General features: G+C 38.7%; 1 protein-coding gene across 2 annotated transcripts in view; it reads left to right on the top strand.

Moving 5' to 3' along the window:
- Positions 1 to 11,370: 11,370 nt before the first annotated feature.
- LOC108038014 (alpha-protein kinase 1) overlaps positions 11,371 to 17,744 on the top strand; it is a 75,753-nt gene continuing 69,379 nt past the window's right edge. For both annotated transcript variants that reach the window (XM_017114709.2, XM_044461787.1), the window contains exon 1: positions 11,371 to 11,826. The gene's annotated coding sequence lies outside the window, so the exon portion shown is untranslated. The remainder of the gene's footprint in view (positions 11,827 to 17,744) is intronic.

Below are 17,744 nucleotides of genomic sequence, written 5' to 3'. Positions count from 1 at the left end.
AAGTCTGTGTAATATGCATAATATTTGCCTGAATTCTATCTGAGATATGTGGGTTCCGGGAAGGTGGGCAAGGAGGATCCGGAGATGCAGGGACACGTGTAGGAGTTTACTGAATATTTCCTTCTGCCTTGTCAAATCAAGCGGTTGTATAGAAAGAGTCCAATGCAAAGTCCATAATTCGCCAGCAATATGGTTTGCAGCGGGGCTTTGCCACGGATCCTACAAGCTCTTCCATCATTATGTGAAATTTATGGCATTTATAATGACTACTTTGTGGCCATGTTGCAGCAGACACAGTTTTAAGGCTTCATAAATTATAAAAAATAATTATAATGAGATCAATTTTTAATCGCCAGCCAGGCCAAAGAAGAGATACGAAGAGGGGATCGGGCCAGGAGCAAGAGGCCAACTTCCTGGCCAGATGGAGATGGCAGAGAGCAGCAAACGTTGAAGGTGTAATTATTATCATATCCTGCATCGCATAAACAACCATCCCAAGTAGAGAACGGCCAGCAACAACTGGCGAGGAGAACTGGGAACATGAAATACAACACTCGCGCCTAAACACGCAGCACCGTCCTCATCATCAGCGGGGTCTTCCATAGCCACGTCCCCAGATCCCCAGCTCCCAAGATGCCCAGATCCACCTCCTCCTCATCTCCACCACCGCCCATTAGAATCCCGAGGAGTGTGGAACCCTGAGCAAACACATCCAGGCGAGCACTTTGGTGCAAACATTTAGAGTAGCAACTCGTAAAACTTCAATTTAAGACACGTAATTTGCAATTCACTCGAGTGCAGATTAGAAGCGGCATGTCCACCATCGCAGGAGGGGGTGGTGGTGGGGGTGGGGCACCAGGGGGTTAAGCAATGGGAGCTACAGTTGGGAGTGGCCAACTGGCCACGCAGCCGCTGATGATGATGATGATGATGATGGGGACGGGTATGGGTACACGGAGCCAAAGACAGATCATTTAGAATATCGATATTTATAGATTTAGAAGTTTAGCGAACTCCATTTTTAACATACAAATTAACGCCTATTTTGAATTGATTAAGTAGATTGTATAAACATTTTAGAAAATAGTCTGTTAAGATTGATTACTGAATAAGAGATATACAAATTATATTCTTTTAATTAATCTTAATACTACTTTAGATTCTTTTTAAGTTTTTATTTTCTGTGTATAAAAATGTTAAAGACAGAGAATCTTTAGCAAGCATGTTAGCTCTGCATTGGGATCTTCCAATGATCAGCATGTCCTAGTCGAGTACTAAGCAGCCTGGTTAGATCAATTATAGTAGTGGAAGACTTATTAAACGAGACTTTTATAAATGTTTAAAAATATACACACACCGCAGATCACTTGATTGGATTCCGAGAAGGCTCATTAATAAGGATAAAAATACCCTTGACAGTTTTTTTTAAGTGAACAAAAATTATAATAATTAATTAATCTATAGATTTAGATTCTCCTGTTCAATTTATTTACAAAAATGGTTCTTCATCTTGGTAATCTACGCCCAAGATTGATTTATATTTAAATGAAATTATGAATTCTTATTTAACAAATATTGTTTTATATTTTATAGAATCTTGTTAATATTTTCTGAAAAAAATATAATCAAACAAATTATTATAAAAGTAGCACACTACACATTCTGTTTATTAATGGCATTCAAATCGCTTGTTTCAATACAACTAATTAGATTTTAAAATGCATCATTGATTTTTTCTCCCTGCTCATTTTAACATTCAGATGATCTTGCCCAAGACGATGAGTATTCCCCATGCTTTTTAAGATCCCAAGGGATTGGGCGGCTGCTCCCGCCCTAATCCTTGAACCCATAAAACTCTGTCTCATCTGCGGCAGTGGCTGCCTCATCTGCTGGCCAACTACTTGGCCAACTTGACCAGCAGCCACTACCACAACAATAATAATAACAACAACAGCAGGCAAAACAGGCTGCGATTTTAATCGACTTTAATCAAAGAAATTTCATATGTGGCCACGCCCACATGCAATTATGTTTAAGAATGCAAAACGATTTCGCCAAAGGAGGCGGTGCGGGGAAGTGGAAGCGAGAAAATTAAAACTGGCAAAAATAAATAAAAAGGAGATGATGTAGAGGAGGACGAGAGCAGGAGGACTTCAGCGAAAGGCTACAAGGCAGAAAACATAAATTTAACAGCAAAAAGAAATATTATTATGAATGCATTAACCACCCGAGCAGAGGAAGAGGCAGCAGCTAAGCGAGGCTGCCTAATTATAAAGTCGTGAGTCTGGGGAACAGGAACAGGTTACCTCCGATTCCGATTCCGATCCCGATCCCGACCCCGAACGAGAGAGCCAAGTTGAGCCGATCTGACTCGCCCATGAATGAATGCGGAATGAATGGCCCAGACCCGTTCGGACCGGGCCAAAAAATAAAGAAAGGAAGAACGGACGAAGGCAAAAAGGCTGCCAAAGGTTATGCAAAACGCCAAATGTGCTCGCGACTAATCATTAAAATTATACCTATCTATAGGCCAGAGTCACATAAATCTTTTATTGATTTATGTTGGCGGGAAATGCACTTTTAATTGGCTGCGTTCCGATCCACTCTCATAATTAGAGCTAATTTTAATGCCGCCAGTGAGGCATTCGCGTTCGCATAAATCACCCAAAAAGGAAGTGAGTCATAAAAGTGGGCTGGCTCCAGGGTTGCCACCATCTAGACTGCGGCAGTCGAAGACTACTCTCCAGAGTTGACAAAGCCCCGGGAAAAGCTACGAGTCCGCAGAGTCTCGTAAAGCCCACTCTACGAGTGTGCCGAAGGTGATGCGTTCAATTAAAAAATACTTTACGATATTACAAAATTACCACGTACCAGGGTGGTGGCATTGGTGGATCGATGGGGCGTCGTTCTCGAAGAATGGGCGGTTGCAAGGGCAAAGGAGTCTGCCTCTTCGCGAAAAGCAGCAGCTCGAGCCGAAGCTCCGGACCACAGAACCAGAGCCACGTCCTCCAATGGAACGCAAGCGCATAATTCGAATGGCATTAAGTACGCCACTTGGGGCCCAAACTGCGCAGGCATCTCTGGGCACAGTGGTAAAATATTAAAAAAAAAAATGATTTAATTAGTAAAACTGCATTTAATTGAAAAGTCACAGGGGTTGCCAGAATAGGCTTGAAACTAAAACTAACAAGCCAAAAAATGTCTGTTGTCAAAAGGTCTGTTAGCCAATTTGTGATTAAATATTATATGAATAAATAAATTGAAAACAATAAACTAGCATTCAATTAATTATTAAAAAACGAGCCCTTCCATAAATTATTCTTAATAAAAATTGTATGGCTAAAGTATTTTTAAAAATTTACTTTTCGTTTTTTTTGAACAAAAAAATTAAAACTCAAAAGATTAGTGATGATTTTTTTTGCTCAGTTGGGACAATTTTTTTGAACTTTGACCTGCGACTCGGGTTAGCTTCGATTTTCAGATTTAACCATTCGAGGACTTCCTTGGAAAGTTTAATGTAAGCAATTTCATTTATTCTTAATGAATTTGGGCAGGTCGATTGATAGATAAAAACGCGATGTAAATTAAACCTTGAGTTTGAGTTTAAGTCTGCTTAGATGGAATAAAAACTATATATTGGGCATAAAATATCGAAGTATATGACCAATTCTTCAAAACGTTTTTTTGAAGAAATAGAATAAACTAGCATACAAAATAAGCGCCTACATCAAATAGAAACACTATTTGGTTTTGATAGGGTTTTTAAGAAGATTACTTTGTTTCGAGTAGCATCGTGATTCTGCATTTCTGTTTTACAACATTCTGACAAACATTATAATACCCTCTGTAAGGGTAGGAGTATTATACAATTTCGTTCTGTTTTATAGCCTTATGCTAAAAAGTAGCTTAATATCTGCAGGATCAAATCATCAATAAACATTGGTTTTGGGTTTTAACGATTTATAAATGATAAAAATGGAGATTATTTTTAAAGCCAATTTTAAGGGATTAATTTGTATTTTAAAAAAATTAATAATAATTTTTTGCAATCCATGTTTTTATAAAAATTTAAATTAAACTTTCTAAATCCTCGAAGTGCAGCTCCGAATCGCAGCCCCACTGTGGGCTTTGCGAAGCTTCCGTGTTGCCTTTGGGCGCATTTTAATGCAGTTGCTGTTCCAGTTGCCCGTGCTGCAGCAGATACCCTTACTGAGGGTAATAAAATTTCAGTCAAATATTCTTGATCGGTGTCACCAGGAATGTCGATCCAGCCATGCCCGTCTTTCCGTTTCTAAGCAAGCTCAACGGGAAAAATAAATGAAAATAATTACAAATTCGTTGTTTTGTAACATGCATGGGATATATAGTAACTTTGAACAAAACAAACAGCTTTATTTTTATAAGATCGGACAACTATATTCTATAGCTTTCATATGAACGATCGAAAAATTGGTTTAAAAGTTTTTAGAGCTTCTACGCTTTAAAAACGGAATTTAGTAGTTATTCTATAAATAGTACTAAATTTCGTTTTTAATATTATTTTAAATAGCTGCCAGGGTCTGTAAACTTCGTCTTGGCCCTTGTTTTATTCCTTTCTTGTTTTGATTATAGTTCCTGCACAAGCAACAATAAAAAATTCAATAATATTAAATTTTTATCGGCTGGAAATTATTTCAGTTTGTGGACATGTTTGGTAAGGAATGTTGTAAGGAGTGCGAGGGGAGGGCGAAAAGAACCATGGAAGGAGGCTGGCTCTTGGTTTAAGTACAATAACAATTAGCATTCGAATGGTCGAAGTCGGAGCCTATTCATTTGTCACTTAGCACCTTCCGCATTCGCCCAGCGATCTCCGTTTTTCCCTCCATCTTATTTGATAGTCCCGTCTCTGCCTCTGTCGCTGTTATGACAGCTCGAATCTTTGTTTGGGCGCTGTAAATTCTCGTCGACTTCACGGAGAAAAACAGGATTATCTAACATATAATAACATATAATCCATTAGCTATTGGTTTTAATAAAATTAAGAGAGAAGTCAGAATGATAAAATCACATTGTAAGTCTTGAGGATTGATACATTACAATATTTTTTAATCTCAAAAAATTAAAAAATAATTATTTGAATTGTTTAAAATATTTTATAAATGTATTATAAAATCCATATTTTCCCACTCCGATTTGTTCATAGGTTAAATGATATCTTAATTTTTTCCTGTACCTCTCCATTCTCCGTTCTCAGTGCCTTGCGATTAAACTTCAACTAATTTGGTGCTCCCAAAGAAACCGGTCGGAAGTCTTGGCCAAGTCCAAGTGCTGCTGCCGCCTTTTTCCCGATGCCAAGCCACCCCCCTTTCCCTCCCTTTCCCCGCTGGCTAAGCGAATGAATTATGTTATTTGAAATTAGTTTGTGCCCGGCTTTCAAAACTCCTCCAAGTCCAGATACACACACACACGCTCACGATTCCAATCCCACAATCTGAGAGCTGGCAGCGCCTGCGGAGTAATCAGGTTAATTTTAATATGTTTTGTATGCACCGTCCCTGTCCCTCCACCTTCTCCATCCTATAACTTCATGGGCATGACGACGCCGTCGCCGGTTAATGGAAAAATATCTCAAATGATGCTTGCCAGGATGCCTTTTGTAATTAGCAGCCATTTCAACGTGAACCATCCAACAAAAGCTAAAAAGTTTGCGGACTCTTAATTACATGCCCCTCTCTGTCATTGGAGAGTCAATCTTCATGGGCTCCTTTACCTCTCCCTAAAACTCGATTTATTGATTGATTTTTTTTGAAAAGCCCCTAAAAATGTGTGTTAATATTGTAAAAGGATTCCTTGGCTGTTGTGTCAATTTTTTAAGGATTGAATTAGTCAATATCATTATTTATTAGAAAAAAATATATATCATAAGATTATTTTCAGGAATGCAACACGTTATTTATTTAATATGTTAATAAGCCTAGGCCAACGGAAACATATGTTTCCGAAACCAAGTAAAGAGTATCTAAGAGCCGGTGTCGTGGGCGATCCTTCAGTTCTATGGTCTTTATGGCTTGTCGAGGCGATAATTTTAATGTTGTTTGGTTTATACACGTTCGAGTATTTCACTTCATTTTTCTTACACCAGCGAGCGGTGCTGACAAGTTTCGGAACGTTGCTGAAAATGTGGCCACAGTTTGCCCCGTGGCACTACGGCAATATATTAGACGCAGTCGGGGGACGAGAGATTTGCATTTAATTACGGGCGGTCCGGTGTTTCAGTGGAAGGGGGGCGGGGGGTGGAGGTCCATGGAGTACGCCCGAAAGCCAAGTTAAGATCGAGTCAAGACGCTGGTCTGCGTGTGTGTTCCAAGGCAAACGGACTGGCAAATGATAATTACAGAAAGCATGTAAGCTCTATAAAGAGAGACAGAGAGAGAGGGACGGTGCAGAGCGAGACAGAGAGATGGCAGAGAAAGAGAGAGGTATACGGACAATGTGCTAGAAAACGTTAATTTCAAATTTATGTAGAGCGTCTAGTTTCTGGCCCGTCTAAGCTGATGACTTTGAGTTACCACCACCCTCTCCACACAAACTCCTTTTATTTATACACAGGAAAAACATTTTATTTTATAATTTTATCGTAACAAACTTTTAAATTATTTAATTTACAAAGGGTTTTAGATGATCAAACTAAGCATGGGTTTGTAAGATAATTGGTGGCTTTTTTTAAATTAAGATATTATATCTTAATTCATATACAATTAACTGAACCTTTTTCGCTAAAGCTGTATAACAATTGCCATTGCTTACAAAAATACGTATAATCTTAACTGAATATACACTTAAAAGATAGATAAACTTTTTTGTGTGCATCCTACCCCCCAAATCCCCCTTCAGACCCCTTTTCGAGCCTCTCGTCTTGCCGTTGAAGAAGTTTCCCAAGATGCCCGCAGGGCGCGTGCTGAATTTAATCAGTTTGCCGGCCAGACCGGCGAGCTGCAATGACAATCAAGCCAGGATGGAAAGTGGGCAGTGGCCCCACTGCATCCGCATCCTCGACCACAGCCCCAGTCACAACCCACCGCCCACCGCCATTTCCCACCACCCAGTTTCCCTCTCGGCCGACGGGTAACGTAAATTAGACGACATCTCGACAGTGCAACATTTAACGGTAATACGCTTTTATAGCTGCCGGTAAAATGCAGCACAAAATTAGACATAAAAGACAAAGACGGAGCGAGGGAATGAGCGAGACGGAAATAGTGAAAATTCGGAAAATTAAGTTGATGAGGTGATGTGGACCAGACGTACACATAGAACGACAGAGAAGTGAAGTGGAAGCATCGGCCGGCACTTAAATATTGACCAAAATGGGCTAAAAACAAAATCAGCCACCACTAGAATGAACGATGGCCAAATTGATTTTTCAAGATGTGCGAATCGGGAATACTCTTTTGAAAACAACAAATTCCCAAAACCTACAAATCCAGGATAATCTTTGGGACTGTCGAACAAGTATATTGAATTAGCGTATATATTGCTTACCTATGTACATGATTTATTTTAGTTTTTATAATTAAATTCTGATAATTACATATTTTACCTCTTTGAAAAAAAACTCAATATTTTATATGACTTTGCATTGCGCCATGCACTCGTAAAAAGCATTAAAGGCCAAAGCATGGACTGGCTGTAGCGGTCGAAGCTTAAGTTCTGCGCATTCCATTTTTGTAATTTTTTAATGGACTTAATTTAAGTCTCACAAACGTTTGGTCATGGATTCCTAGTTAAGCTATCACCTTATCATTAAATATTATTTACGAAATAACTTACTTTTTATCTTTTTATCAATACAATATTTAGTATATTGTATTGATCTGATCAAATACTGATCTAGTCCAGCTCTATACACTCTCCTTTCACTCATCAGTCTGATTTTGGCTGTGGAATCTGGGTAATCGCCAACCGAATAGGCCTAAGTGCATACCCTAGCAAATCACATTAGGAGGAGCAACAACAAAATCATCAAATGGCGTAGGCAGTTGCAGTCAGATTCGGTTTTTGCGGGAGGCAGAGCCAGATACTTCACCGAGCTTTGGGGGCCTTGGGGGACTGGGAGGGGGCAGCCAGACGACGACGACTACGACGTCATCGACACCTCCGATAGTCGAGGCGGGTGGGTGGCTAGACTGGACAACAGCGGCAGCAAAATCAGCAGAGGCAGCCTGTTCGGCAGCCTCGACTGACCGACGGCGACCGGTTGAAGACCGCACCAGTCGCTGCTGCATCTTCCGCCCCCCTCCGTCCCACCGAAAAGGAGGGGGACTTGTCTAGTGACTTGACTGTAACCTCATTGACCAGAAAAATGCAAGCGGCAACAGCAACAAGCGCAGACAACAAAACATCAAATGTGAATTAGTGCAAAGGTAGCCAAGGAGCAAGGATACACCGGGAAAAACTTTTGATAAACCTATCCTTGTTCTTATATTATTTACTTTTGGTCAAATATTTTTTTATGTAATGAGACTATTTAATATGGAACAAATATGGAGTTTTAAAGCTAAGCAAATTAATAAAAAAAATTAAGCTGAAAAATGATTACATTGAAAAAAAACCAGATCTCTCAAACCCACATTGATACTCTTTAAATAAGTAAAGCTTATAAATTGTGTGAGTCTGTTTTTAATTTTAACTTAAAGTAATAGAATAATAGGAAGAAGAAAAATTATTGTCACAATTAAAGAGCATCTAAAAAAAGAATAATCCTTACAAAATATAATGGTGAAAAATAAATACTTTTTGTTGTTTAACAATACTAACTTTTTTGCAATCTTTTTTTATATATTCAGCTGACAATTAAGCGATCTATAATTTAAATAATCATTATGTTGAATTTTCCCTCAGTGGAGAGAAAAGAGAGTCGAAGAAGGAGCAGAAGACGTGGCAAAAAGGGAGAGAAGAGGAAGTGGGTGGCAGAGTGGGAGGAAGAGTGGGCAGAACAAGGCAAAACGTTTCCATATTTATTGGCACTTTTCGGTTTTCTGGAAGCGGTTCGAGCAGATGCAAGAGGGGCAAGGAGGGGGTGTGTTTCAGTGGACCAGGCACACGTCACATTGTGGGTGGCAGGACGGAAGAGAGGAGAGTTAGAGAGGGAGCGAGAGCGTTCTGGGTTTCGAGTGAGGTTTTGGCCGACGAGCTGAGTGGCTGAAGTTTTGGCATTGGCTCTGCGGATCGAAACATAAATTATTAATTCCCAGCAATAGTTGTCGAGGGGTGAAGCCGGAGGAAACGGAGGACGGACACTCGGTTTCATTTTTTCAAAGTCGACTGTTTCGTATAATAGTCCAGTCTTATTTACCAAATTATTCGGCTTAATTAGGTGTTATAAAGAAACATTACCGTATAAGTTGTGAAACAATTCAAAACTTAAAAACTTGGCAAAGCATACTAGTTTTAAGTAAGGCTTCTTAAGGCTAATGAAACTTGAAGTTTATTAAAAAAAATTAATTATTACTTTAATTGCCCATTTATTGAATATATTTAAATAAAAAGTATATTTATCAAAACAACATTTTTAAATATATTTAATAAATGGTTTTTACTTTGGGAAATAGTTTTCCTTTCATTAAAATAATCGAACATATTCATAAAATCAAAATTTATAAAAATATCTAATAGCACTAGCTTACCAAATGAAGTCGACAAAGCAGAAAGTTTGGTATTCCTGTGTAATTAAACTCCCGCATTAAAAAATTACACTTTTTTATGGAGACATTAATGACCGAAATCGGTTTACCAGAGCTGGAGATCAAAATTATTTTCATAGTCAGGGAGTCCAACGGCACTAGAAAACCAAACTTTCATGTTTTTATTAAATGGAGGATTTCATTATCAAACAAGAGAGAACGCTATAGTCGAGTGCCTCGACTATTAGATACCCGTTACTCAGCTTTCCTTTAATAGAAATCCTTATCGAGAATTAACGTTGACTCTGTTGAGCACCTTGGCCAGCTGTTCCAAAGTCATCCGTTAGATGGCGCCATGAAAGGCGGAAATGTAGGCGCTAGCCAGGCTTAAGCGTTTAATGGGGTTTTGGGCGTTAGTGTGGGCGTGGCAAACTTTTATTATCGATAGGTATTGACGAAACAAATACATATCAATTAAAATTTTCATAATAGCATTAAAACTGTGGCCACAGCTTGTGGCTTGTGGGCGTCAGAGGGGGCGTGGCACCATTTTAAAACAAACTTGCGCTGCGTAGGAACTCCTAAAATCTACATGCAAAATGCCAATCCTCTAGCTTTTATAGTTTCCGAGATCTCAGCGTTTATACGGACAGACAGACGGACAGACGGACATGGCTAGATCGACTCGGCTAGTGATCCTGAACAAGAATATATATACTTTATAGGGTCGGAAACGCTTCCTTCTACCTGTTACATACTTTTGCACGAATACAATATACCCTTTTACTCTACGAGTAACGGGTTTAAAAAGAGTAAAGAAACCCGATTTTTATTAGACTTAAATAAATAATAAGTAAGATTTTTAATTAGCACACAAATAAAATGCATTTTCACGAAGTTTACTAAAGCCCCGTTGTTAAGAAGTTTTATTACTGCGATTTGATTTACGAAAAAAATCGGTAAGGATATTAAAATACTACTATTAATACGTTACTAATGTTTGAAATTGTGATCTCTAAAATAACTCATCCGCAATGTAGGTTTATTGGCAGACAAAGATCTCAAAAAGTAGTTAATGTGTTATAAGGGGAAGTGTAAAATGGGCAATATTTGATTGTAATAAGTGCTCAAAATAGCGCTCACAAAAAGCGCTCACACCGCGTCTCACCCACACTCGCTTCCCCTCTCTCTCGATTACTCGCTCTTGCTCACTCTCTCGCTGTCGTTAAGTGCTCGCCTTTCGTCAAGTGTGTGTGCAACTCTCCTCCTCAGAACAACAGTTATAAGCTCTGCCACAGCCGCCGCCGGCGTCGCAGTCGGCGTCGACTGCAGGCAGCAGCGTCGCTCATTTGTGCGCTTAATGACGTCATTATTTTTATTTTAACAGCGCCAAGCAAATTGCATATACTGTTGCTGCTCCTGCGCAGTCGGCGCTCTGCCAACGTCGACCTCGCTGCAACGTCGGCGGGGGAGAGTAAGTGAGTGAGTGAGTGAGTAAGAGAGAGAGAGAGCGCAGGCTCTCCTCTATTGCCCTCTCGCTTCCACCCAGTGAGCTGGTGCTGCGGCTTCGGTTTTTGCGCCTTCGTTTTGTTTGCTCGTGTTTGCCGCCGTCGCGTTGTTGTTGCTCCCCTGCTACTTATGCTGATGATTGCTGGGGGTCCAAAGCGCCGCTCGTGCGCCACACGTTCATTCAGTCGACGAGCGACGCTGCGCCTGAACGTACGACGGCTGATCTGAACCGGAATCGAACGGCCATATCTCAAGCGATTCGATTCTAATTCTACTCGTGCAACAAACAAACAAACAAAGTGCAACCACACAAAGCAGGCCAACAAACTTCGGCGTGTGCCCAAGATATCTCATTATCACTGCAACTTTTGAACCATTTGGTAGTTTCATTGGTGTCCGGCGATTTTCGAAAAAGAAAAGCCCAGCTCGGGATTTTTGGCGCGTTGCGATCGTGCGTGAGTGATAACTATCTATTAGATACTCATTGTTACTCATAGATACTCATAAATACTTTGAATACAGTGCTAGTTTGTGATAAGAATTTCAAAGAAAAGTACACGTAAAAACCAAACAGGATTCAAGAAAATCATCTCAACAGAAGAAAAACAGAGTTTCGTCGATATTGGCAGCTGCTTGAAAAACACAAAAAATAACGGTAAATAACCTTAGGTATTTGTTGGAGTTTCGTTCTCGATATTGAAAAGATAACTATGTATTTAAATGTAAAACAAATTCGTAGCATACTTATTTCCCAATTGGATTACAATTTAAAGAATTTGACGTCAAAAATGTTGAATTTCCATTACTAAGAGCCATTAACTATCTATTGCCATATCTTTACTTTAAGTCTATTGTTCTTTGGGCACCAAGTGTTTTGTCTTCCAAATAATAGTCATTTTTGAATTTTTATAAAATTACCGAATAATTAAGAGCACTGTTTACTTTTTTAAAGTTATTTCATATAATCTATGTGAAATAAGAGTGAACTTTGGAGCATTAAAGAAGGATTTCAAGAAAGGTTAATTGAAGTGATCTTTTTTATATAGAACGTTCAGAGGTTTTGATTCATGTAGAATAGTTAACTTAATTAAACGCATAATAATATGTTTAATTTGGATCATTTTTGTTACATAATATGTATATGATGGATGATAAGAAGTTTATTTTTATTTCAATTATATTTATCCTTTTTTTGGAGGCTTCATTTTCTTGGATTCAAATAAAGCGGACCTAGATTTAATACTTTCAAAACTCATGGTGTAGACCCGGTTATTTAAGTGTCAAATATAATACTTAACCAACTTAATTTTTTGGCTAGCTACTTAACCCCAAATTCTATATTATAATGAGTTTTGTTAAAAACAAAAACCATTTAAGTGAAGTGCTCGCCAACATGTAAGAAAAATCAAACCCATCAAGCCTCTCACGCACTTCAGTCACTTGAATACTGTTCGAAACAGCCAAATGCAATTTTTATGTAAATCTCAACCCTGACATGGTAATAAGCAAAAACCAATAAATTGATGCGATTTCGCTGCAGGCGGTTAATAACTTTAATTAACGTTAATTTTATCAACATCAGCATTATCGTCGGCATGAGCATGGGCATGTGCATGAGCAAATTTTGCGAGCAACTCAAAAATAGTGGCGACGTTCTAATAATAAAACCAAATATAATAAATAGCCATAAACAAACTAATAATACGGCACGGCGGCAGTGGACAGTGGCAATTTGCAACAATGAGGCTCATCAAACGATCGCTAAAACGAAATCAGAATGAAACTCTACACATAAATAGTTTAATGTGCTAAGCCTTGCGACTGCTGCCACCCCACGAAAAATGACTAAAACGTATTACAATTGACTCGCCGTGGCTCAGTGTCATTTTTTCGAAAATAAACGTATCTATGAGATACAATAAACAGCAGCAGCAGCGCACAATTCGCACTAACAACAGCGCCAGCTGGCGTAACAACAATTGTAATAATCAGTTTCATTTCAAAGCCGGACCAACCTGCGCGGTACATTTTTCCCAGTGCCCAAGCTCTACTTGGAAGCCCCTGCCCCGATTCCCGATCCCAGCGATACTAGCGATTCCACCGATTCCGCCGATCCCACCACCCCTCATCTGCATCCAAATCCCAGCAACGTATCTATGCAGTGCATTGTTAGCGTGGCTCGCTCATTTAATTAAATATAATTAGCTGCATTAATTGCAAATTAATACAGAATTTAGTCTCTTTGTTGCTCGTTTCATTGTCGTTGCCAAGCAGAGTTAGCTATTTCCCTGCTCCCAACTCGTTCTACACGCCTCGTTATCGCCGGCAATTATTTAGCGAGAATTAACTGGGCTCTAAGGCCCACACAAATGTAATGGCCAAACTCTGGAATGACATTCAGCGGGTGCATATCGCAGCTTAATGAGTTGCATTTACAATAAGATTTTCCAAGCTCTTACAAAGGTTTGAGTTCGAAATTAAATCTCCTATATTATACAAGATTGAAATCAAAAATATCATAAAATTACTTCTAAAATATACATATCTGTATGTTCTAATAAGTGTATATGTGTGCATAACTATTGATTACAAATTTTCATTCCAAACATATTTTCTTAATTAAAATATCAAATCAACAAACATTACATTACATTTCCTTGAAATGTCTTTTAGTATTGATCTATGCAAAACTAAGTTTATAGTAACTGTTAGTTTTCCTAAGAACTTCTTTAAATTCTATAATATTTTGAGACAATCCAGTTATACATTTTCATTATTAAAGCATTGATTTTATAAATTTTGATTAATAAAAGCTAATTTTACAATTTCTTAAAATGCCGACGGCGTTTAGAGACTGACTTCAAACCATTTTATTTTATTCCGGTTTAAGATTGTAGTCTACTGGTAAATTTATTATCATAAAAATAGATATTACTTGCTCTTTCAATTAAAACTTCCATTTTACAATTTTGGTTTCCTTTGATTGTGAAATTAATTTACCTCATTAAATTGACTACAGGATTTTTACTATTTTGAGTGGCATCTTCTGCAAATCAGAGAAATCCATTAAATACGCGTGTCTGCTGCCAAATGCATTGCGACAGCTTTTAATGCACAAATAGCTGTGAAAAAGAAAATCAACGACGACGGAAAAATGATTAGATATTAAATTATAAATTAAATGTTGTTGCTGTAGTTGCTGTTTCTTTTTTATGACAAACGGATGACGAACGCATAAAAATGCAGCGGCACAAGAAGCGGAAAAACAACAAACCGACTGCAGACAAATCAACAAGGAGGCAACCAACACACACCGCACACACTCATTCAAAACAACCAAAAGCCAGCGGAGAATTGCAATTTCCCCCACAACCCCGCCAAAAAAAATGATATATACCCACCGATCGCGTCACGTTGTCACTTTACGTAGGCAAATCGTAAAAATGAAAAAGAAAATCTGCAAAGCAAAACGCTTAATTATGTGCCGCGTATTTTGGACAGCTGCCTCGGCCACGCCCCCCTGTGGGCGGCCGTTTTAATTAAGCATAATTAAAGTAATAATTATGTCCCGTGAAGGCATTGAAGTTCGGGCAATGAGGCGAGCTCGGTAGGCGGGGTCAGGCATCTTGAAAGGATTTCTCTTCTGTTTTTGATGTGTGGCCAATTTGCAAACTTGTGCAAACATAAAATGCTATTTTATTGCCCTAAAACGGGCAGGGTGGTGTAAATGCAGGAAGTGTGTTTCCCCGAATGCCAAAAGCAATTGAAAATGCATCGCCCATCCAACCAGAAGGCAAATCAAAGGGAAATAGGTATTTGTGAAATTTAAAAATCAGTTGACCACTTCCTTTCAAATAAGCAATTTAGTTTGCAACAGTAAAATCAATTCATGTACTAATTTATGAAATTGTAAGCCACAAAAATGTTAATGTAGTAATTCCTTTTTATTACTATATTACTATATTCCTATTAATATATTCCTATACATGTACATGTATATGTAATATTTTGAAACTTAGATCAGTTATTAATACTTACCTACTGAAAGTTTTATATATATATATATAAATTTTATATTTTAAACTTTTTGGATAAGCAATTTTCTAACTATTAATTTATCATTTTATGGATACCAAAGAATGTTTTATACGTAAGATATACGTCGCATCCTCAATTGTTGGACACTAAAATTATTTCCAATTATTTCGCTTAAGTATATGCTGAGCGTTTCCATTTGGAGATGATCTGGCGAGGATCGGCTCACTTTTCGCCGAGCCACCAAAATAAGATATTGCATGCCGCACATGCCACAAAACCTACACAAAAAGCGAAAACACGCACACTAGCCGCTCATTTAATAATGAACAATAATGAAGAGTAATAATAATCATCAGCAAAACGTGCAAGAGAGTGTCCAAGTGCGGCAATGTATGTATAAGTACGTACACTCGCATATACGGAGGCTACGAAATTTTATCAACGAACGCGCATCATTTCAATTAAGAAAATGTCACAAGTGTCCAAGCAGCAAACAGCGGCAGCAGCCTAAAACACGCCAAATGCGGAAAGTCGGGGGATCTCCGCACTTTCATTTCGCCATTTCAGAGCCCCTCCGCCCCCCCTCCGTCCACTCGCCTATATAGCTGGCCCCCCTCTTTAATGGCTTATTTTTTGGAGCATTTCTTGTAATTAATGCGAATTGTCACACGCTAGAACTGAAATAATGTCAACTGCCTTCGATTCGCCTTCTAATTCATTACATTTATCGTTTGTTGCCCGTTTCCTATTCTTAATTAGCAATTAAACAATTTATGCTTTTGCGTGAACAATGAGAAACTAAGTGAAATAAGCCGAATTTTTGTAGTCCAAGAACATGAAACTATAATTAATTTCATTCCATAAAGTATTTTGCTCAATTAGCTATTAAAAACACTACTTTACCGCGCTGGCATTGCGTGTATCGGGAGATGGAAATGGAGTGCCGAGGAACACAATTCGGGGTTGTTCTGTGGATCCAATCATGCTTGATGGATGGATTGTCAAAGACCCCGGATAAACGATAAGAATAATGTTAGTCTGTCGTGCTTCGGAAATTATGCCGATAGACAAATTGTATTTGAAGCATAATCGTTTTGAAGGATTGGGACACTCAATTTATTTAAATGTAGAGGTTCCTCTAGCTTATTATGCATCGATTGCATTAACATTTTATTTCGGTTTTCAAGAACTCTCAGAATAGATTTGTTTGATCATGATTGTGGATTTTAGAAGGCGTTATCACAATCTACTCACAGTTTTAGGTACTTACATTTTGAATACATAAATATATTTATTTTCTGGAAATAAGTTCTTGGTATATATTAAGTAGCCTTACTTTCATTACTTCAGAAAACCTAAGCGAAATAATGAATAGGCCCAGTTTACAAAAGTATCATGGAAAACCGTAAAATACGCAAAGAAATCCGATTGAAAACAATTTTTAAACCGGATTTCTAACTATGATCATCATCCAAAAAACAGCAATCCTCTTTTCATTTGCCGATCACACGCAGTCGAGGAATTTCGGTCTTAATTTCAGCTAATTTTATTTCTCGTTTTAGTGTTTTTCGTTAAATAATTGTTAATTAAATGCAATTAAAAATTTCTCCTTGCCCGTCCCACCACTCGTCTCTCGTCTTTGAGCAGTCAGATCGTACTTAATGAGACGCGACACAGTTGCACAGATGGTCCACCGAAACCAGCTAATTGCGCAATTAACTCGACTGAGTGAGGAGTGCGGTGATAGGGAGTGACGAAGGAAGGGGCATGCCACATGTTGCACGGAGCTGCTGTAAATTTGTTGTATTAAGTGTAGAAAATCTCGAGCACTTAATTCACGCTTTGTTGAAGGTGTTGAAAGGCGGTCGACTGAATCCTGCTGGATCTCGCATCCAGAACCCACCCAAGAACCCGGGGGTACTTACCAGCTAAGTTAAACCAAATGCGAAAACCGCAAAAAAGGAACTCCCACACGAACCCACGTAATGTGTGTGCCGGGTCCTTTTTCTATTTTTTTTGCTCATTTGACTTTGGCCTGGCTAAACAAGCTGCTTATCCTTCGGCCAGGACCCATACGAAAAGAAAAATGTTAATTACCCTTTGTGTTTAAATAGACCCCGCTCACACACACTCAGTTATCCTGCATCCTCGTCCAAGGGTCACCACGGACCTTTGTGTTATTTGAGGCAATTAAAATTATTATTTTAATGTCAACACTTTTTTTTCACCGTTTTTCGTTTGGTTTTCGGCCAGGATAATGCATGTAAAACGACTAACGCCTCCCAGAGAAAATCCGTTAAATGTTTCCCAAGATTTCCCATGGTTTGGGGTACGTCTCCATTTGCCGTCGGCACTTGGCTGCGACTTTCGAAACTTTGCTCTGGTTCTCGTTTTGTTTGGCTTTATCCACTCTGTTTTTTTTCCTTTTTGTATTTTAGGTTTTGGTTTGGGCATAACGCCCGGGCTGTTTTTTCCCGGGGTGGATTTTACGCCCCAGCCCTGGTTTACCAGGCGTTGAGGAATTCCGTATAAGTG

This window comes from Drosophila rhopaloa, unplaced genomic scaffold, assembly GCF_018152115.1.
Source record: "Drosophila rhopaloa isolate 14029-0021.01 unplaced genomic scaffold, ASM1815211v1 contig_69, whole genome shotgun sequence".
NCBI classification, from domain to species: domain Eukaryota; kingdom Metazoa; phylum Arthropoda; class Insecta; order Diptera; family Drosophilidae; genus Drosophila; species Drosophila rhopaloa.
This window is presented reverse-complemented; position numbering and strand designations above follow the sequence as displayed.